Below are 21889 nucleotides of genomic sequence, written 5' to 3'. Positions count from 1 at the left end.
GGGGATGGATGCATTTGAACTGAATAACCCCTGTTCACTTCTATTTTCCATTTGTCCTGAAACAAACATGCTTCTATAACATACTGTGCGTGTAGCCTTAAGCAAGGCACAATTCACTCAGCATCAGCCCTGCTGCATCCCATCTGCAGTTAGAAAATAACAGTGCTGCCCTACCTAGCAGGGCTGTTGTTAGAATTGCTGAGATAATATATGTGAAACTGTGTCATGCTAAGTAATTATTATAATTAATTAATTAATTAATTAATTAAACTGTAGCAACTGAAGTCAGTTGCTGATGGTCTTGGGTTGGTGGCTGTAGTATGTCCTATTAGGAACCTCAATCCCTGTTGGCTGTTTGGACTAAGGCAGATAAAAGGGAAAGAGCCTTTCGTTCAATACATTTTGGCAAGTCTTGTGTTTTAGATTATGGTGCACTATAGCATTAGCAGAAAGGGACTTCAGTGTTATAACACAAAAATGGAAAACACACGGCACCCTACGACAAATAATATAGCATAATGGGATAAGTATGCAAGAACGAACGAGAGAAACAAGCTATAGTAGTCTCTCTAGAAATGTATATATGTACAGTAAGTTCAGACACAAAGCTCTATATCAGGTGGGGGAATGGAAACAAGGCAGAGTTAATCATAATTCCAGAGCTTGTGAACAAAGATGCAATTGCCAAGGACTTCTCTGTACAGCGAGTGACAGTAATGCACCTAACGTATTTTGTGGACTTCAAAGAAAAACTGTGTGCTCCTCATCATTGCAGCTACTGATGATTCCATTTCCCCCTGACAGTCTTAGGTAGAAATTTTCATTCTGTTCTTATCATCTCCTCTTCCTCTTCCTCCTCCCTTCCCTATAATGTGTGGTTTGGCTTACTTGCTTGAGTCATCTGGAAGATTGTACATTATACACAGTTCTCTGTGCAGCATCAGGTCAGGATTTAGGGGTAGGCGACCGAGGCAATGTCAAACCTATCTATTCAGAGATTAACTCAACAGCGCAGGTATTATATATCAGATTAGGAGTGAAAATGGGGGCAGTTGAAGGTTGCAAAAATGAGGGGAGAAAAAGCCAGGAATTTCAGGATGAGTGGGAGAAATTGCCTTAATTTCTGGGGCCAGAGGCTTATCTGGAAAAGTGGTAGTGGCAGCGTCTCTCCCCTGCCACTCCTTTTTAAATATAAACTTTCTACTGCTGCAACCATGAACCTAGAAGGAGACATTCTCCCCACAAAGCCCCTACTAGAACAAGACTACGCCATGACCCTACATCATGTAGGGGGTGGTAATGGTGGTGGCCCCAATAGTTTAACAATGTGCTGTGAGACAAACTTCCTTCTGTCTGTCCTGAATCTCCCACCATTCAGCTTCATGGGATGACCCCGAGTTCTACTATTATGAGAGAGGGAGAAAAATATCTCCCCATGCATTTTATGGATAATTATCCAATTATGCATGATTTTGTACCCCTCTATCATCGCTCCCCTTACTCACTTTTTTTTCTAAGCTGAACATTGCAACCTTTCCTCATAGGGGAGTTGTTCCAGCCCCTTGATCATTTCAATTGCTCTTTTCTGCACCCATTGATCTCAACAAAGCTAACTCTCTAGCAAGTGTGCTTAGGATTCCTGCTGTCTTAAATTGGTTTGATTTCAACCCCTCTCTCCAAGGAATCCTGGGGAACATCATTTTGGGGGAAGGGGGCTAGGGATCTCTAACAAAGCATTCTCGTGGGGGGCAGGGAAGACTTCACAAAACTATAATTCCCAGGAGCATTGGGGGAAAAGCTGTGCCAGTTAAGCTGGTATAAAACCAATATATGTTTGTAGTGTAGATAGGGATGTCAGAGAATTCCGCCACAGATCTCAGTGAAGCCGAATGCCAGTGCATTCGGCCCCCTGAAATCCGTGGTGGAAAGAAGCCCCCCCGCCCCACCACCCCACGAAAGGTGCACGAAATGGAGCACTTACCTGGTGCCGTTCGCACTGCTTTGCGAATGGCGGCCGCGTCTGCGGCCGCCATTTGCTTCCCCATTTAGGCCGTGATAGGCTACGTAAATACTTATATAGCCTATCACAGCTAACACAGAGACACCATTTACATCACTGCGGAGGGCAAGATAGGCTACGTAAGTATAGTATTTACGTAGCCTATCATGACAAAAAAAAGGGAACGCAAATGGCAGCCGCTGTAGCTGCTGCCATTTGTGTTCCTGTTTTTTTGCCGTGATAAGCTACATAAATATTTACATAGCCTATCACGGCAAAAAAAAACAGGAACGCAAATAGTGGCAGCTATGGCGGCCACCATTTGCATTCCCTTGTTTGCCATGATAGGCTACGTAAATATTTACATAGCCTATCAGGGCCAAAAACAGGAACCCAAATGGCGGCCGCCATAGCCGCCGCCATTTGCGTCCGCAGACTCCAGACGCCTGCGAATGCACCCACCCGGGCGGCGGCTCTGCGGAGTTGCTGTGGAGCGGAGCCAGCCGAGTTAGGATTTTGGGGGGAGGTGCAGAGTGCCTCCCCCCCCACGAATCACCCCTGCGAAAAGGTAAGTGACTTTCGTATATCCCTAAGTGTAGATGTGTCTATAGTACCCAGTAGAACAGGTATGGCAATCATATTTTTATTGTTGTTAGTCTTGGTCTCCCTTCCCTGACATGGTGACCACCACATGATTTGGACTACAACTCCCTATATTCTTGACCATTAGCCATGCTGGCTGAGACTGCCAGCATGGCTAATGGTCAGGGAACTGAAGGAGTCCAAAACATCTGGAGAGTATCAGGTTGCGGGAGGTCTTATTAATACTGGACTTTCTGTCAAACAGCAAACTCTCCATCCTACTTTATTGTTCACTATTTTGAGCTTCTCGCATACAGGTGATCTGTATTGTACAGCTAAGGACTGAGCTTTTTCAGTCATCTTGCAATGGAGACTGAGACCCATATATAACTTTATCTAGTGAATGGATTCAACGTGCAATTGACTCTCCCAACACTATATGTCTGCCAGGCTTCTCTCTGTCACACAGTTCCATGAGGGCTATTCTTGGTAGTTCCAGTGCTCAATGAGATGAGTGTGACATATACCCAGTGTCTTTCTGCCTGGAGTATCTTTGTTTAGGAATTTCCTAGTTGTGTGACAGGACTTGATAATCACATCTCCTTTTTTGCCTGGTGTTTTAAGAGAAATATGGCATGTGGATCCTCTCTAAGTACTGCTTCGAAGTATTTGGGATGACTGCAGTAGCTCAATATTAAGATGAAGTGTGTTGGGTGTGTGTGTGTGTCTTTGTTATAGTTTAAATTTCCATACACACAAAAACCACAGTCCATGCAACTTTGAGATAAGTTGTATACGAATGCAGCCTTAATTGTACAGCTAGGTTTGGGGCATGGTATTCCTGGTCCTTTGCTTTTAGGCAGGTTAAGCATTGCAGCTGTTGCCTCTTGATGGCAAATAAAGCAAATAGGGGATGCATGAATCAGGGATGTATGAATCAGCAAAACAGAGGATGTATGAATCAGAAAAACTCAAGCTCATGGATGTTCTCCAAATTCCATCTTGAAGTTGGTTCCAACTCAAGTCCATATCAGATTGTGAGCTTTGTTTTTGTTTTGTTTTTTGCATGGGAATCCATGCATATTTTTGTGCGTATTTTTCCAAATGTGTGCATCAATTGTGTGCATCTTTGAAATGTATGCATTCTTCTCCCATTGATTAAAGTCTATTTGTGTGCATTTTTCAAATGTACACATGCTATCTAACCCCCTTTTTTTGGTTCATGAATCACACTGTAAGCTTGGAAACATAGGGACTTCAGCTGAAGATTGCGTCCAAGTCCGTGTTTGGTCCCGGAAGTTGAGAAGTGGGTAAATCCTGATCAAAAATGAACTGGAATGAATTTCTCAAATGTCCCTAGTGAGGATTGGTGGAAGGGTTGCTGATATACCCAAATTCCTGGTGTGTGTGGTGGGAGGAGATTTAGTTTGGGAAATTCTCTCTCAGGTAGAAGGACTGAGGTTCCTCCAACAGTTTGTATTGCTTTCCGCTCTCTCAACGTTATGGAAGTGCCCCTTCCACCCACAGTGACAAAGGAGCTCAGGATGAGAAGGTGTATGGAGTCTTGGGAAAGTTGCATGTGTTCACACTGGTAAGCTTTCACCAGTTCATTGCTGGAAGTGCCTCAACCACCATCAGGCTTGCACCTGAACCCTGGTAATTACTGGAGTGAGGGACTACCCACCCCTAGTTTCCTTGGCATGCTTGAAAGAGACAATGTAGGTCTTGTATCTTTTTATGGTCAACCTGTGTTTTGCAGGGAAAATGTGTTCCATCTTCTTTGCTGATTTAGATCAAGAAAGGGATGGCTCATCCACTTTTCATGACCAAAAGGATGAGTCATGCATTCGTCTGTCCCGATATAATGACTCAGTTTCCCTCTCCTTCAGGGCTACTCATGAAAAGACTGAGTGAAAAAAATCTGATGAGTCAGATGGGCAGGGCACCTGCTTGCATAGGTGATTGTTTAGTAAGCTGCTACCTCATTTCTAAAACTGGCATCAGGATATCTTTTTGTTTGTTTGACTTAAGTCCAGCTCTTAGATGGCTTATATACCTTGGTTGGCAACTAATTCTTTTGTAATAGGGGCCATGTTTTGAACTGAGCAAGAACCGGCATGAATAGCCAGCAGCATTGGCTCCACCCACTGCCTCACTAGGGCTGACGTGGATGCCTGATTGGGTCTGGTAGTCCGTTGGGTTCCCCCTGCTCGCACCTCCAGATTGTGCCCGCTGAGCCCCTGGCTTTGCTCATGTTTGCGCCCTCCCGGATGCTCCCTGCACTCACCTGGACCCATCTGTGAGTACCCGCCATTTTGCTGATGGGTTTTTTTCTTATGAAAAAAGGAGCTAATTAAAAATGTGCATATTTAAATATGCACATATTTGGGCTGGGAAAGCTTAGAGGCATTTTAATTAGCTCCTTTTTTGTAAAAAAAAAAAAAAAGACAAAAAACTCAGCAAAATGGTGGATGCTCATGGACAGGACCCAGGGTGAGGGCAGGTGGCTCACTGAGCTTGTGGGGGCTCAAGTGCGGATCTGGGGGGGGGACTTCAGTGGGGGCGGTGCCTCAGCGGGCTCCCACCATCACCAGGCAGGGGTGGGTTTGCACATCTCACTGCCTCACTCCGACACTAATCAAGACTCTTGAAGCCCATCTTCCCCTGTGTGAACAGCAAGGAGGGCTTTGGCAGTGCCCAGTCCTGATGTTGAGAATGGACGATGAGGCTTAAATTAGCACAAATTAAGCCCCAGCAGCTTACAGTAAGAACTAGAGTGGCACCCTTTATGCTGGGAAATTTCCTTTTAGGGAAGGCTGTAGCTTAGTGGTAGAGAGAACCTGCTTTGCTTGCAGAAGGTCCCTGGTTCAATCCCCGGCAGCTCCAGGTAGGGCTAGGAAAGAATCCTGCCCAAAACGCTGGACAGCTGCTGCCAGTCAGTGTCGACAATACTGGGGTAGGTGGAGTAATGGTCTCACTTGGTAGAAAGCAACTTCTCACATTCCCTGTTGAATGACCTAATACCACAGGTGTTTGCATGCTTACTCAGAAGTAAGTCCTGCTGTGTTCAGTGGGGTTTACCCCCAGAAAAGTGTCCATAGGACTGCAAGCTCATTTGGAGGTGATTCACTGTGGGACAACTGCATGTCAAAACATGGGCAGGCTGCTTCTCCTCTGTCCCACCCCCTTTCAAAAAAAAAATGGCTGTCCTCAACATTTTGAAGCCTTCTGTGCCAGCTTTGACTGAAGACAACTCAAAATCCCTCAGATAGTCTGTTGAAAGTGGAGGAGAAATTCTAGGTGGACCCGAATTCCATTCAGAGAGGAAATTGGGTTTATTAGAAATCTTATTTGTACCAGGAAAAGAGGGGGAGAAGTACAGAGAGCTACTGAAATATCTTGCAGGGCCAGATTTTACTCACCCTCCCTCTCCCTCTCCTTCTCTCACAGAGAGTGAGTGAGAGAGAGAGAGAGAGAGAGAGAGAGAGAGAGACCAGGGAAATATAGAGGGAACCTGCATTTGTCAAAGCCAGTGCATCACCTGCCAGGCTTCAATAAGGATTTATAGCCACAGCAGAGCACCAACCAGGTTTTTAACTGCGTTTGCACTGATTTGCTTCTCAGAGACATGGGTTGTTTAGCATTATCGATTCCTCTTGACTTATCTGCTCCAGTCGGTGCTGTTGACCCTGGCATGCTGTTGGAACAGCCAAGCTCTCCCACGATGTCCTTGTACTAAGTCGATCCCCACCCCACCCCACTACGGTAGATGTCTTTTGTTCATCCTAGCGATTGCTCATCCAATGCCTCCGAGAATTGACCGGGTGTGTCCCAATCTAGCTCATGTTCCTGGTCCTGTGGTCTTCATTAAGAGCTCCCATTAGGACAGAGACGTCCAGCACCCCACCCTGTGTGAGCCTAACTCAGACAGAGGCAGACCTACGTTCCTGCACCCCTTTGTGCTTTTGTCCCCTGGGGGTTGCTTGATGCATTTCTCAAACCGCCATAGCCGCTGGTAAGAAAGGAAGCCAGCAGACAGCAGCGTTCTTCTTTTCATAAGAGAGTGCCAGAAGGGTCATTTTTTAATAATGGTGTGAGATGTTCTAGGTTGCATGGTAGATTGCAGCAAACTACTAAAAGAATGACTTCTACCGTAACAGGCAGTGGGCCAGCAGCAGTCCTCGAAGCAAACAAGTTGTTGTTTGGATGTTTTGCCAGAAAGGAAGGAAAATGTGGGGATTTGTGAGAAAAGTTCTCTTGCTGCCCTACTGGCATGGCTGTTTTTGCAGCACTGACATTTGCAATCTGTAGAATATTCTGTGTGCCTTGGGCAAGGAGAAGTACATGTGTGAACACTCCAAAATGTGGTGAGATCTAATCATCATATCCTGGGAAAAAATCACTGAAAGTTAGGTCAAGCCAGGACATGGAGAGGTTTTATTTCTGTGTCAGAAACCTCTTCACAGGAACTGTGCAAAAGAACAGGAGAGAGTGGTGGATTTGCCAGGTTTCACACTTTGGCCCTGAGACTCAGGCTTTGGAAGCCATGCTCAGAATCTCAGGGGCCATCACCAAGTCTCAAATTCCTGCTATTGAGTCCTGGGTATGAGAGCTTTGCGCAGTATTATTTTAAAGCACTACCTTTTTTTATAAAAAAACCCCAACTTATTCTTAAAGAGAAAATATTGCATAAGATATGAATTCCCCACTCCAATGTTTTCCCGAATTTCCAATATATCCATTGGAAAAATTACAGAAAAAAACTTTCCCTGAAATTAAAACAAAATCTGGAAAACAAGGTTAAAATGATCTATAAACAGTCCCCTAGGTTGAAACACATATGGGACAGGGGCAATGCAAAATTTGTATAGCTTGGTATAGATACCAATTATTATAATATAGTAGGGAATACTTGAGGACTGTTTATGAAAACAAACAGAACCTGTCTATTCTCCCATGGCCCTGGAATATTTCCATTTTCCTGTTCCTCCTCTTTGCACATGGATACATACATCAAAGAGCCATTGACTAAATTTCAATTATTTCCTAATACACATGTATCCAGTCTTCCCAACTAATAATTATTCCCCCCCTCCAAATAAACAGCTGCTATTTAATAAAGGAATCCATTCAATTTCAATAATTCTTGATTACTTTCCAAGTCCCAGATCTGAGTGCAGGCACTGAAAAAGGCTTATGAGGCGAAGGCATCATGCATAGGTCAGCACTCATTTTCTTCTGAGACCAGAACAAGATGTGTCCTGATCAGTGAGTTTCTGGCCGATGCTCTTCACCCGAAACAGAGAGATGGTGCTTGTGCCGTTAAACTAGGACCTTTAGTCTGAGAGACAGAGATTTGTGCTTCTCTATGTGACATATTAAGGACTGCTGGTCCCAGAATTCCTTGTGATTAGAAAGGAGGGAGGGACAATTAGTGGCTGTGGCAAAGCACCATAGTAATCAGGAACATTGATCCCAGGAACAGAGGAACCAATTAACAAATCGTCAGTGAACTTGATAGGACACTTCTTCAAGCTGTTAAACAAAAATACCCAAACAGACAAAACAAAAACCGTGTGTGTGTGTTTTGGGACATGGAAGAAAAGTTCCAATCATAAATATAGAAAATGTAATGTCAGAATTAAAATAGCAACTTGTTTTCCCATGACTCATGAGATTGTATGTATGGGATGGAGTCATGACGTGTAAGTATAAAGTGCCCCTTGTTACAAATTTGTACTGGGCCTAGAGATGGTGATGCCTGGGCCCCTTGAGAGCATTGGGCATGTTCTAGGTTGACAGTGCAGAAAAGGGCAATGAAAATGATCAAGGGGCTGGAGTGTCTCCCCTATGAGAGAAGGTTACAACACCTGGGCTTGTTTAGCTTGGAAAAAAGGAGGCTAAGGGGAGACATGATAGAGGACTACAAAATTAGGCGTGGTGTGGAGAATGTGGAGAGGGATACATTTTTCTCCCTCTCTCAAAATACTAGAATCCAGTGGGGTCATCCTATGAAGCTGATTGGTGGGCGATTCAGGACAGATAAAAGGAAGGACTTATTCACACAGTGCAGAGTCAAACTATAGAACTCCCTGCCACAGGATGTAGAGATGGCAACTAGTTTGGATGGCTTTAAAAGGAGATTGGACAATTTCCTGGAGGAAAAGATCATCAATGGCTACTAGTCTTGATGGCTATGTGCTACCTCCAGTACCAGCAGTGAGCTATGCACACCAGTTGCTGCGGAAGGTGCTGTTGCCCTCATGCTTTGGGTTCCTGATCGGCAGCTGGTTGGCCACTGTGTGAACAGAATGCTGGTCTAGATGGACCCTGTGTCTGATCCAGCATGGCTCTCCTTATGATCTTATGTGAGGCCAGGCCAAATAGGGCTGGCCAGTGCCCCCTATGTGCTAAGTGTACACCTTACAGCGTGCCCCAGAATTCTCAGCAATATATAAGGGTTCGTCAACAGAGAAGTCAGTGTGGAAAAGGGTATTCTGAAGATGCCTAGTTTAAAAACCACTGTGAATACAGCATTGCAGGCGATACCACTGCATACGCAATGTGGTGTGTTGGTGTAGCATAAGGGTTAAGAGGCTGGGAAGACCCTAGGTTTTTGTTTTGTTTTTCCCATTAGTTGGCCTTAGGGAAGCCATCCATTCTCAGCCTCAGTACTACTGTACAAGGCCTTTATAAGGGTTATAGCTGGAGCTGTGCACAAATGGCCCCACAAAATTCTCCAGCCTATTTGTTGACAGAGAAATGGCGGCGGGGGGGGGGCAATTTCACAACATTTCTCATAAGGGAGAAGAAATTGTCCAACGGTTTCTCACAGATAGGGCTCACTATTGGCAGGGCTTGTAGCACAGGTTCTTTTTTCCTAAGGGTTTTTGTTTATTGTTTTATTGCTTTTTGTTTATTGCTTCTGTATGTGGCAATAAGATCAGCTGTGTTGAGGCCTCCACTTTTCTGAAGCAGTATTTTGAATTTCTTTTGGTGGTATTTTTGAGCGTACCTAATCCCTGCGAGGAGGCCGAGGGTGCTGTGTGTGTTTCCTCCCTCTGTTGCACATCTTTCTGTTGCTCTGCAGCCTTCCAGGCCACCTGCACTTCCTGAACTGAAAAAGGCCCATGCGAGGAATTGCCTCATGATGGCTTTACCTGAAGTGCGGGAAGCTGAGGAGGCTACAGGCTGCCAGAGAGATGACTGTACAGTGACAGACATGACACTCCTGCACACTCCTCAGCCACCTCATAAGTAAAGTAAGCACAAGAACCCCAAACCCAAGCCATGAGAATTTCCCTGAAATTCCTCCTCCTTTGAATTTCTTTTCAAAAGCCATTTCTTTTCTATCAAATTGAATGAGAATGGTCAAAAAAATGTGGGAGAAATTTTCAGCACAGCACTAGTATTTATTATTAGGGTTGTGTGTGTGTTTTAAAGCAAATCATCACATATTAAGAAAGAATTTTCTAGTCTTCAGAGATTAGAAGATTGGGAAGTTGCTCTGTTGCTTTCAGCCACCTGCTTTACAGCTTCTGTATTTTTAATATGTAATGGGGCAAGCAGGAATAAACATAGCTCAAGAACCGCAACAACACCCGACCCGGAGTCCTCTTCCAGACAACTGGTTTAATTTCACCAGAGTGAATGCAGCAGCAGCTAATTATACTTCTGTGTACCCAGAGTTGGTCTGGCAATGGAAACCTTTCCATTTTCTGCCTTATTATTGCTTCTGTGCAGTTACATCGTTTCCTTTAATCTCATGTAAGCCAATAACAATGACTCTATCATATGAAATGGGGAATGCTGGCAAGTTTTTGTTATTGCGAGTGGGAGTTGGGGAAAAATAAAAATTATGAGAGAGAGAGAGAGAGAGAGAGAGAGAATCAGGACTCTGTAGAGTGGATTTGTTTGTCATAGATATATGCAAGCACTCCCTGCTGGTCGTATTGAGAACTGATATGATTATTGCTTCTATTTTAAGTCAAGCTACATGATCAGGGTGTTTCCAGATGAGGCTTCTGTGATGCAATCACCCTGCCTTATCCCTGGAATTTTATGGGGAAGGGGGTAAAATGTCATCATCTTCCACCCGTAACCCATTTTTCCATACTGCTGCTTCTATCTTCTCTCTTACCACAGATCATCCGTTACAGAGAAAAAGGTGGAATAGCTGCACAATGGCTTCTAAACTGGGGGACCTTTTGCTGGACTGTGTCACTGCAGGGTAATATCGTGGAGTGAGGAAAGGTGCAGAAAAAGGCAGCCAAAATGCTCATTAAGCCCCTCCCATATGAGGAAAGGCTAATGTGTTTGGAGACTTTCAGTTTAAAATAAGTGACTTAAAGGGGACATGATAGAAGTTTACAATATTAGGAATTGCAGTATCCTCATGACCAGCATCACCACCCATGGACACCTGATGGACCATCCATGGACATGACTAGTTTCAGGACAGACACAAGGCAGTTCTTCTTTACACATCAAGCAACACATTTTTCTGACATTGCTGCCATGAGATGTAGTGCTGGCCGCTAGCTTAGGTAGCTTTCAGAGGGGATTAGACCAATTAAGGGAACTGCAAAAGCCTATCAATGGCTATCAGTCGTCATCATGGCTATGTGGAACCTTCGTGTTCAGAGGCAGCAGGCCACTGAATGCCAGTTGCTAGGGAGCATCCCTGGGAAACATCCATTGAGTCAGTCTGAGCTGGTAACAATTATCCATGCCGTGGTTACATCATGGTTAGATAACTGCAATGCACTCTATGTGGGGTTACCCTTGAAGAGTGTCCAGAAGCTTCATTTGGTGAAAAATGCAGCAGCTAGGCTGCTAAATGGTGCATAGTCTTGTGATCACATCAACCCAATATTGAAAGATCTGCACCGTTTGCCAGTGGTGTTCTGGTCACAGCCATGGGCCCTGGTTTGAGGTGTCCACCCCATCCCACCCGCTCCTTAGAACTAGGTGTTGGTCTATCATAGTGCTATGGAGAGAGCTAGTTTGGTATCTAGGGATTAGAGTGTTGGCCTGGGACCTAGAAGACTCAGGTTCTAGTCCCTACTCAGCCATGATGCTCACTGGGTGAGTTTGGGTCAGTCACTGACTGGGTTTGCACAATCACCACAGCCCATCATGGCTTATTTAAACCACAGTGGGTTGTGGAGCATGCTGGTGGCCATTTTGAATATTCAACCCCCCGATGGGGGATTGCCATAGTCAGCCGTGTCATCTGAATCTGGGTGACATGCCTTGTTTGAGGGGGAAACAACTCTCTAATAACCCATGAGCTATTGTTGTTTCTCCCTCCAACAAGCCATGCTGCCCAGGTTCGGATGACATGGCAAACCATGGCAACCCTCACCAGGGGATGAATATTCAAAATGGCTGCTGGCGTGTGCCACAACCCACCATGGCTTAAATAAGCCATAGTGGGCTGCAGTGATTGTGCAAATCATCCCAGAGACTCCCAGCCTAATCTACCTCACAGGGTTGTTGTGAGGACAAAATGGAGGGGAGGAGGACTATATAAACTGCCTCCATTTCCTTCCAAGAGATAAAAAGGCAGGATAAAAATGTGGTAATTGCAGCAGAAAGCACAACAAAAACAACAGCGATAATAATGGTTTGCCACTCAGATGATTTTTCCTCTATCTATCGTTGCTAGCCAGACTTCTTCCACAGTTGAGGGTACTAATCCCTTTCCCAAGAGAGGCCTGTGTATCTTTAGCAGCCGGGTGGCATGACAAAATTCACTCCATGGCCTTTGGGGCAGCGCACTATTGCCATTTGTTGTTCTGCGCTGCTGGAGTGAAAACACCCAGCATGCAACCCCACATCGCTACAGCACGTGGGTGTGGCCAATGGTGTGCATCTTTCCCATCTGATCATTACCCAGCCAGGAAAGGGGGTGATGATTGGGTGGTAAACACCCATGGCGTTGGCTCCACCCACATGGCTCCGGCGTGCAGATGATTTCTGCAGTAATGCATCATTTTGACACGGGGAAGTGACTCATACGCCACTGAAACATCTTGACAGGGGGTCAACATGGTGAGAGCAGGATGGAGGTGTATGAACAGCAAATATACAGTCATGCCCACATCACTAGAAGCAAGAGAGCTCTCTGCTTCCCCACTAAACAGGGTGCAACCCCTTACACTTAAAGATAACCTTAATTCCAGTCTTCAGCGGGAGAGTGCCATCACTTTATGTAGCCAAAACTGCACCACCCACACCCAAGAGGGAGGGATCAGGAGGCTTGAAGAAACCCAGAGGTTTGCAGTGGTACAAACGGGGGGAGGGGGAACAGTTTAATGGGAGACCATGCTCAGTGTCTATGGAATGCTGACTTACTATGAGGGGGGAGAAAGCTGGGGGGTGGGGTGGAAAAGAGTCTTTGGCATCCTAAACAGGGAGCACTCCATGCTGTAACATTTTGTTGCAGTTCTCATGTGTATAACTCACCCCACCAATAACTATTTATTATGACCTGTAGATTTTAATTTTTGTTTTTAAAAAGGTGCTTTCCTCCTCTGCTTTAGCACTACCCTACCTAAGGCTAAGATGATCGTATTTGCAGGATGATGAGGTGGGGTGGGGGTTCCTTGAAAGTGGGCTGTTTCAATGTCCAACGGAGAGGCCCAGGGCACAAGGCCAGTGTGGAGGGCAGCGGCATATTTCTCTGTCATCATTTCAACATTGTGTCCCATGAAAAGGATTCTGCTTGAGCTCCTCATCAAGGATTTCAAAGCCCCGGAACCTACTTGGGTCCCTGAAGGATCAATCGACCTAAATGCAGATCCTTTAATGTCTGCCTCCCCTCCCAAGGAGAGACAATCCAGGCCTCTTGCGCAATCAGGGAAGAATAGAACATGCCATCAGGAGGAGCTGAGGAGGACCTTGCCCGGTCAGTGAAAGCAAAAGGCCGCCGTCTGGTACCATGGCAATGGAGCAGGGATTACACTGCGGCGGAAAATAGGTTCCTTTTGATTATTATTCCAGTGTGTTCTTCTCAGGCAATAGCTAAGAGATGTTGTCACTGAGCCTCATGTGAGGCCCATTACGAGGAAAAGGGGAGACTCCGAGGAGAGCAGAAAGCCGCCATTCACAGGCTGCTGCTGCAGTGGAAAAGCTGCTCTGGAAATGTTTAGGAAGAGGGTGCCGTTTTTGTTTTTAATTGTCTGGATGTGGATGGGAGGGGTAAGAGGCTTTTGGAGGAATGGAGGTTAATTCTTGAGGGTGCTTAGATTCCACAGTGAAAGGTGCAAACAAGCTTTCTGCAGTGGGGGGCGGGTGGGGTGGAGAGAGAGCTTTCTTCACAACCCCAGGGTGGGGGCTCAGTGGAAGCAGAGATTCTCTCTGCACATGCCTGGATGAACTCCCTCCTTTTCTTTTAGTTATGCAATGGGCAGTCAATCTGATGGGCAGTCAGAGCTGGCATCAAGGGTAGGCAAGGGTGGGCACCTGCCGAGGGCCCACACCCCAGCGGGGGCCCACTGACAAGAGGCCCCTGGAGTTGCTTCTCCTCTTCACCCTTGCAACCTGCTTATCCACCTCTCTCTCTCTCTCTCTCTCTCTCTCTCTCTGTCTCTCTCTTTGGGCCAGACAATGGTGATAGTGAGAAGGAGCAGGAGAAAGAGATGCCACGGCCTCCTTGCTCAAGCAGGACAGTGGTAGCAATGATGAGAAAGTGGAGGAGAAGGTGGCAGCTGGTGGCAACGGTGGCGAGAAGGTGGGCTCACTGAGGGGGGTGCATGGCGGGGGGTCTCGCCCAAGGGCCCTCAAAAGAGCCGGCACTGTTTCTAGCTAAGACGTTCAGCAGTTGGCAACCTCTTGGTGATCTATCAGAGAACAGTGTTCCAGTGTGCAGTGCTCCAGTGTGCAGCACAATCTATATTCTTCCCACACTTGCTCCAGAACATCACACTTCTTGATAAAGGCAATGAAGTGAGCCCTTTTATTCACCCCTTCCAATGTGTGCCTGTGTGTTTGGGTCAGGAGCAGGATTCTGTGTAGTCTGTATATTTGTTTAGCCCTCACCCAGGCTGCCCTTATCTCTTTCTAGCCCATTCTTCCTGCCTCGCTCATCCCCCTGTCCTGGGCTCCTCTTTCCATCCTATTTTCTCCCCCTTGCTTCCACCCAGACTGCTCCAATATTGATATGGCAGAGGGGAGGGAACCAGCCAGCCAGAAAAGCCTGTGCGGTGTAATTGATACAAGTCAGCCTGTCTGCTGAGTATATCTCAACCATTTGCTCAGCACAAACACATCTCTGTCTTTATTTTGCATCCCTTTCCTCTTGTGGTAGTAGACGTTCAGAAGAGCCTTTGCCAGGTCAGCATCTGTCTGAGAACAGAGCAGCAGAGGCTCTTATGTGCAATCTGTTGGCTTACAAACATTAAGGGCAAAGCAGGCATTACAGAGGCACAGACGCAAGCACACAGGCAAGCAAGTCAAACCCCAAACCAACATCTTCACCCTTGAATCTAAAACAGCCCAATCCAAATGACTGCTCTTCAGCTTTCCTTGGACATGTTCCATAGACTCCGCCTTTGCTATATTTTGGACACTTGGAACAGCCAGATTGGCCACTGTTTGACCCATTGTTGGACATAATAACACAGCTAAGGGGAGAGCTACTTTGCATAGCATTTCAGCATCACTTGTAACAAATTCTGCATGCATGTAAATGATAGACAATGAGGTCACTGAAAACTAGATTAGATGTGTTTGTGAAATTGCTTTTCATGTTTTCACAGGAATGGTGATGCTATTGCTTCTGGTCTGCTTTATGTTAGCAGGCAGGCTTTGTTGTTGTTTATTTGGTCAGTCGCTTCCAACTCTTCATGACTTCATGGACCAGCCCACGCCAGAGCTTCCTGTCAGCCGTCGCCACCCCCAGCTCCCCCAAGGTCGAGTCCGTCACCTCCAGAATATCATCCATCCATCTTGCCTTTGGTCAGCCCCTCTTCCTTTTGCCTTCCACTTTCCCTAGCATCAGCATCTTCTCCAGGGTATCCTGTCTTCTCATTATGTGGCCAAAGTACTTTTGCCTTTAATATCATTCCCTCAAGTGAGCAGTCTGGCTTGATTTGCTGGAGTATGGACTGGTTTGATCTTCTTGCAGTCCAAGGCACTCTCAGAATTTTCCTCCAGCACCACAGTTCAAAAGCATCTATCTTCCTTCGCTCAGCCTTCCTTACGTTCCAGCTCTCGCAGCCATAGGTTACTATGGGGAATACCATTGCTTTAACTATGTGGACCTTTGTTGTCTAGATCCTTGGAATTTGACAGCTCCATCCACTTTTGAGGAGCGATGCTGGCAAAGTGGTGAATCTTAGAATCATAGAATCACAGAATAGTAGGGTTGGAAGGGGCCTGTGGTTGACCCCTGTGCTTGAGTTGGGTAAAGGTTATGAGGACAATCTACCATCCTCTGGGGCATTGGCTGAGGAGTGAATCATAGGAACATGGGAACCTGCTTCATACTCAATCAGACCATGGGTCCATCTAGCCCAGTATTGTCAGCACTGACTGGCAGAGGCTCTTGGTTTCAGGCAGGAAGTTTTCCAAGCCTACCTGGAGATGCTGGGGATAAAACCTGGGACTGTCTGCATGCAAAGCATAGGTGAGCCATGGCCTATAATCCCAACATAATCTCAGGAAACCATGTATGGACAGGAAACCATTCAGGACAGATTAAAGGAAGGACTTCTTCACACAATGTATAGTTAAACTATGGAATTCGCTACCACAGGCTGTAGTGACGGCCACCAATTTGGATGGCTTTAAAAGAGGGTTGACAAATTCATGGAGGAGAAGGCTAGTCCTGATGGCTATGTGCTACCTCCAGTACCAGAGGCAGTGATCCTATGTACACCAGTTGCTGGGGAACATGGGTGGGATGGTGCTGTTGCACTCATGTCCTGCTTGTGGGTTTCCCATGGGCAGCTGTTGGCCACTGTGTGAACAGAAAGCTGGACTAGATAGGTCTTTAGTCTGATTCAGCATGGCTCTTCTTATGTTCTTATGTTGTTATGGAATACAATGCAGTGCATAGAACCTAGATTTTAGGGGGTGAAGCAGATGCACACACTTCTGGCGCCCCCCCCCCCAGTATTTGATTTCTCATGGATTCCAGCAGCTTGGAATCAGAATGCTGGCCTAGACACATGGGAGGATTAAGTCAGCCTTGGATTGCAGCCCCAGTCACTTCCTGACAGCATGGGGCCATGGTGGCTGGGGATGATGGGAGTTGTAAGCCAACACACCTGGAAGCCACCAGGTTGAGGAAGGCTGTGTCAGATGGGCCTTTTCACCTGTTCCAGCAAGACCATTCACATGTTCTGATCGATTGTGTTTTCCCCTTCTTCTGTTGAAGGTGGCTTGGTTCACTGGCAATGGCTGTCTGCAGTTGTTTGCTCTTTGTGGCCCTTCTGTGGTCCACCAGCTCTCTGATCTACTGTGGTCTGGATAGTTTAACAGAAGGATAGATGGCAGTCTTGTCCTGCCTTCTGGGCAGGAGGATGAAATGGGTCCACCTCTCCCATCTCTGTGCTCTTTCTAAATATCCAGCCTTGTCAATAAGCTCGCAAAAGTTACTAACCTGTCAGGACTACCCTGCCAAGGGCCTTGTAGCTAGGGATGAGCAAATGAACGACATTCATTTTGCTGGGGTGCTCCGAGCACCATCTTGCCACTCACCTTGCACCGAATTCCCGTTCGCATTTGGGATCGCAGCGCGCTCTGCGCAAACGGGAAAATGGTGCATATCGAGCAGCAACTGAACGAGAGGTTCAAGGGAATCTCTCCAAATCTGAGCAAATCTCCCTAAATTTCTGCAAATTTCCTAATTTGCGCAACTTTCTTCCATAGTCTAATGTGGGGCTGATTCGGCCAGCCTAACAGAGGAAAGCTGCACCAATTGGGAAATTTGCACAAATCAAACTGGGAATCAGGAACGAGATGAACGTGATCTCGTGTTCAATAACTTAGATGTATTTTAGATGAACACATGGTTGAGCTCAGGTTCAAACCTTCAAACAGAGCATGCTTGCATGTTTTGTGAGCAAAAATGAAATTCCCATAATCCGTACTAGTCGCCTGTGTTTCTAGTCTGGCTGCAAAAGAGGGGGAGCCAGCATGCTGCTTAGCAGGCTGGTGCAAATGTGCCTTCTACGAAGCAGGCTGGAAGAGGGATGGAGCAATGCATTTCTTCTCTACCAGCCCGCTGTGTTTCCATGCTGCCTGCAGAGGAGACCACTCACCTACTTCTGTGGCTAACATGGCATTTGTTTCTTTATTTATTACATTTATATCCCACCTTTCTTCCATCATAGAACTCAAGGTGGCTACATGTGGTTCCCAGGTGGTTCCCCCTCCAAGCGCTGACCAGACCCAGGCCTGCTTAGCTTCAGCAAGGTGGCTGCCTCAAGTGCCTTCAGACTATGCCCTGGGACCATAGAATAGAAGCCAAGAAGGTTAGTGGAAGAGGAATGGAGCAATGTGTCCCTCCTCTACTTCCCCACTCCCTTGCCTTCATGGGATATCTCATTATCTGTGGTGAGCACATGAGTGTTTATCCAAGGCTGCTATGATCATTCTCTGCCCCTATTGCTTACACCAGAGGTGTTGAATCTTCTTCAGCCTGAGGGCCAAATTCCATTTCAGAAAAGCTCTCAGGGGCCACATTCTAGTGCTGAGCGGGACAAAAGTCAACAGGAGTATGGCCAAATGTAAAAAGGGTGGAACCAAAATTCCAGAAATACCCACATATTTTAGCTTGAAGCTCTTACTGTCTGGAACTTAATAAACCCTAGGGGAAGCATTTCAACTAGAGCTGTGTGCAAACGGCCTCTTGGAATTCTTCATCTGACTTGTGGGCAGAGAAATCTAGGAGAAAATTTCACCAATTTTTTTCCAGGGAGGAGAAATTCTCAACCGTTTCTCCCAGCTAGGGCTTGTGGAACAGCTTCTTTCTTTTTTTCCGAAGGGGTTTGGGGGTCTTTGTGCTGCAACAGCATCAACTGTCTTGGCAGGCTGGCCCCCAGTTTGCATCCACCACAATGCAGGTGGGGGCAGTGTTGTGTCCAGCTCCAGGGATGAGGTGGAGTTAGTGCTCTGCCAAAATCTGTCCTCCAATTTCCTGAAAGTTTTCTCCCCCCCAGTGAAGGAGGCTTCCATTGTTCTGCCTCATTCAGGATGTTTTATAATTTGTTTTTGTGGTGTTTTTGAACTTACCTAATCTAGGGGTGTACAGAATACTCACTCCGTTCCGGTCTGGGCTTCCGTGGGGGGGGGGAGATGATCCGTCCCTCCCCCCGGAATCCTGCCTGGCCAGCTCCACTCCACAGTGAATCCATGGAGCCACCAGCCAGGCCCGCCCACAGCCAGACTTCCGTCTGCTGCTGAGCTGTGGCCACAAATGGTGCCTGGCGTAAGGGACACCATTTGCGTCCCTGCTCTTTGCCGTGATAGGCTACATAAATATTTACATAGCCTATCACCGAAAAGAGCAGGGATGCAAATGGCACCCCTATGCCGGACGCCATTTGCGGCCTGCAGTCCGGGGCAGCGGATGGACGGCAGCAGCGGATGGACCCGGACCAACTGGCAGCAGGTAGGGTCCATCCCGGGGGGATTTCGGGGGGTGGCTTGGGGTGGTAGTCCGTTCCGCCATGAACTCCGAATCCAGCCTCATTGGAGTCCGTGGCAGATTTCTCCGCCATCCCTAATCTTATCACAGCCAGCCTCCCAGGCTGCCTGCACGTCCTGATCTGAAAAAGCCCTCTGGGAGGAACTACCTCATAGTGTCTTAAACTGGGCTTTAATTGAAGAGTAGGAAGCTGGGGAGGCTACAGGTGGCCAGAGAGATGATCCTATGATGAAAAACAGGATACTTGTGCTCACTCCTCAGCCACCTCCTAAGGAAGGGAAGCCCAAGAAGTCCAAGTCCAATCCATGAGAATTTCTCTGAAATTTCTTCAGCATTAAATTTCTTTTTGAAAGCAATTTCTCTTCTATCAAAGTGAATGAGAATGGTCAAAAAGTGGGAGAAATTTTTGGCACAGCACAAATTTCAACCTTTTAGCATGGGGAAAAACTCCACAAGAGCCAGGAAACCACCAAATGGGGGGAAAGGATTTGGGGTAGGGGAAGGAGGTGTGGTCATCAGAAGAACCCTGGAGGGTTGGATTGGGACCAGTGGTGGGCCAGAATTGGCCCCTGGGCATGCGGTTCTCCACACCTGGCTTATACCTTCTTATGTTCTTCTTGTGGGGTTCATTGTATTAAGGAAATATCCAAGGCAGATTAGGGTGAACAGTCAGAAATTTATTACAGCGCATCATGGCCATGGAAGAGAAAGACAAAACTACGTCTCTCAAAAGAAAGAAAGAAAAAAACCCAGGATGCATTTATACAGACTGAAAGTTGGAGAACAAAGAAAACACACTACGCATGCTCAGAAACCTATTAGTAGTCGCCAACAGTCTTATCAGCACAGCAGCCTTCTTATCTTTAGGGATGAGTTACTTTGGTGGATAGGAATTTCCTGCTTATGAGCAAGTTACAGTTACCTTCTCATGGTCACACGTGCACACACACACACACACACACACACACACATCCTCTAAATCCCATCAGGCACTTTGCCTGAACCAAACTATTTACAAGGCCTAGTCAGGCCTACTTTCACAATTGTTTGAATCCCAGGGTGCTATTTCGGGAGTGGTGGTGGTTGTAAAGTTTTCTCCAAAATCTATGGTCTCCACGACACCCCCTCCCCCATATCTTTCATTACCTAATCAGGATCTACCCCTCTCCCTCAGAAAAACACTTGCCAAGAGGGATAGAGGGACTGATCACACTGGTGTTACACTGGCTTCCTTTGAAGTAGCAGTTGTCATTTTAAGGGAGGTGAACATTTTCACTCCTGCTCAGGTGCCATCTCTCAACTTATTAATATGGTTGCCCCCCCTTTTTGGTGGTGGAGTAGGGGAAAGGTGAAAAAGGCATTCCTCTTTTGTGCTGAGCCCTATAAGTCATTTTGGGAGAGAGGGAACGGAGCGCCCCATGACCCAGGAAGCACAAAGCTGCATGTTTGAGGTACCACCAGCTGCTGAAAGGCACACACAGATCTTTACCCAGAGAAAGATTCTTTGTTGACATGACAACCCTAAGGAGGCCATGTATTTTTGGATTTCCATTTTGACTGACTTTTAACACATTTTTATGATCCATTTGCAAAAGGCAGGAAGTCAATGAATTCCTATTAGGGCAACAAAGCAGTTCTGAATTCATTTGATGCTGTGGACAATCAAGAGGAGTGAAACAGCCGCTTTGCCTTCCTTCACCATCTTGCAAGTACAGTCCTTGAAGGGAGAAGAGCTGGATTTAAACCTGATGCATAGACTAAACCTTCTAGCAAGTGGTGGAGGCAAAGTGGCTGAGGTTTGACAAGGGCTATGGACAAGCATAGGGGAATTTAATTCAGGTGACCATTATATCTACTACTATGGGCAGTATGGGAAGAAATGGAGTAGCACTCATAGTCAACAAAAGGGTGGGAAAAGCAGTACTGGGGTACAATCTCAAAAACGATAGAATGATCTCAGTACGAATCCAAGGCAAACCATTCAACATCACAGTAATTCAAGTCTATGCCCCAACCACTGAGGCCGAAGAAGCTGAGGTTGATCGGTTCTATGAAGACCTACAACACCTTCTAGAACTAACACCAAAAAAAGATGTCCTCTTCATCATAGGGGTTTGGAGTGCCAAAGTAGGAAGTCAAGAAATCACTGGGATAACAGGCAAGCATGGCCTTGGTGTACAAAATGAAGCAGGACAAAGGCTAATAGAGTTTTGCCAAGAGAACACGCTGATCATAGCAAACACTCTTTTCCAACAGCACAAGAGGCGACTCTACACATGGAAATCACCAGATGGTCAGTATCGAAATCAGATTGATTATGTACTTTGCAGCCAAAGATGGAGAAGCTCTATGCAGTCAGTCAAAACAAGACCTGGAGCTGCTTGTGGCTCAGATCATGACATTCTTATTGCAAAATTTCGGCTTAAATTGAAGAACGTAGGGAAAACCACTAAACCATTCAGGCATGACCTAAATCATATCCCTTATGAATATACAGTGGAGGTGATGAATAGATTTAAGGGATTAGACCTGATAGACAGAGTGCCTGAGGAACTATGGACGGAGGTCCGTAACATTGTTCAGGAGGCAGCAACTCAATCCATCCCAAAGAAAAAGAAATGCAAGAAAGCAAAGTGGCTGTCTGATGA

At 46.3% G+C, this 21889-nt stretch overlaps 1 protein-coding gene across 5 annotated transcripts in view; it reads left to right on the top strand.

Annotated features, from left to right (window-relative positions):
- LOC146340454 (uncharacterized) overlaps positions 1-21889 on the top strand; it is a 246280-nt gene that overhangs the window by 86822 nt on the left and 137569 nt on the right. The window contains exon 2 of one of the 5 annotated variants that reach the window (XR_014783706.1): positions 17926-18066. The exons of the other annotated variants lie outside the window; for them this stretch is intronic. The gene's annotated coding sequence lies outside the window, so the exon portion shown is untranslated. The remainder of the gene's footprint in view (positions 1-17925; positions 18067-21889) is intronic. 5 annotated transcript variants of the gene reach the window in all.

This window comes from Heloderma suspectum, chromosome 6 (genome assembly GCF_057233095.1).
Source record: "Heloderma suspectum isolate Gila_16-S chromosome 6, 16-S_ref, whole genome shotgun sequence".
Lineage (NCBI taxonomy): Eukaryota > Metazoa > Chordata > Lepidosauria > Squamata > Helodermatidae > Heloderma > Heloderma suspectum.
Note: the sequence above shows the minus strand (reverse complement) of the source record. Positions and strands in the feature narration are given on the sequence as shown.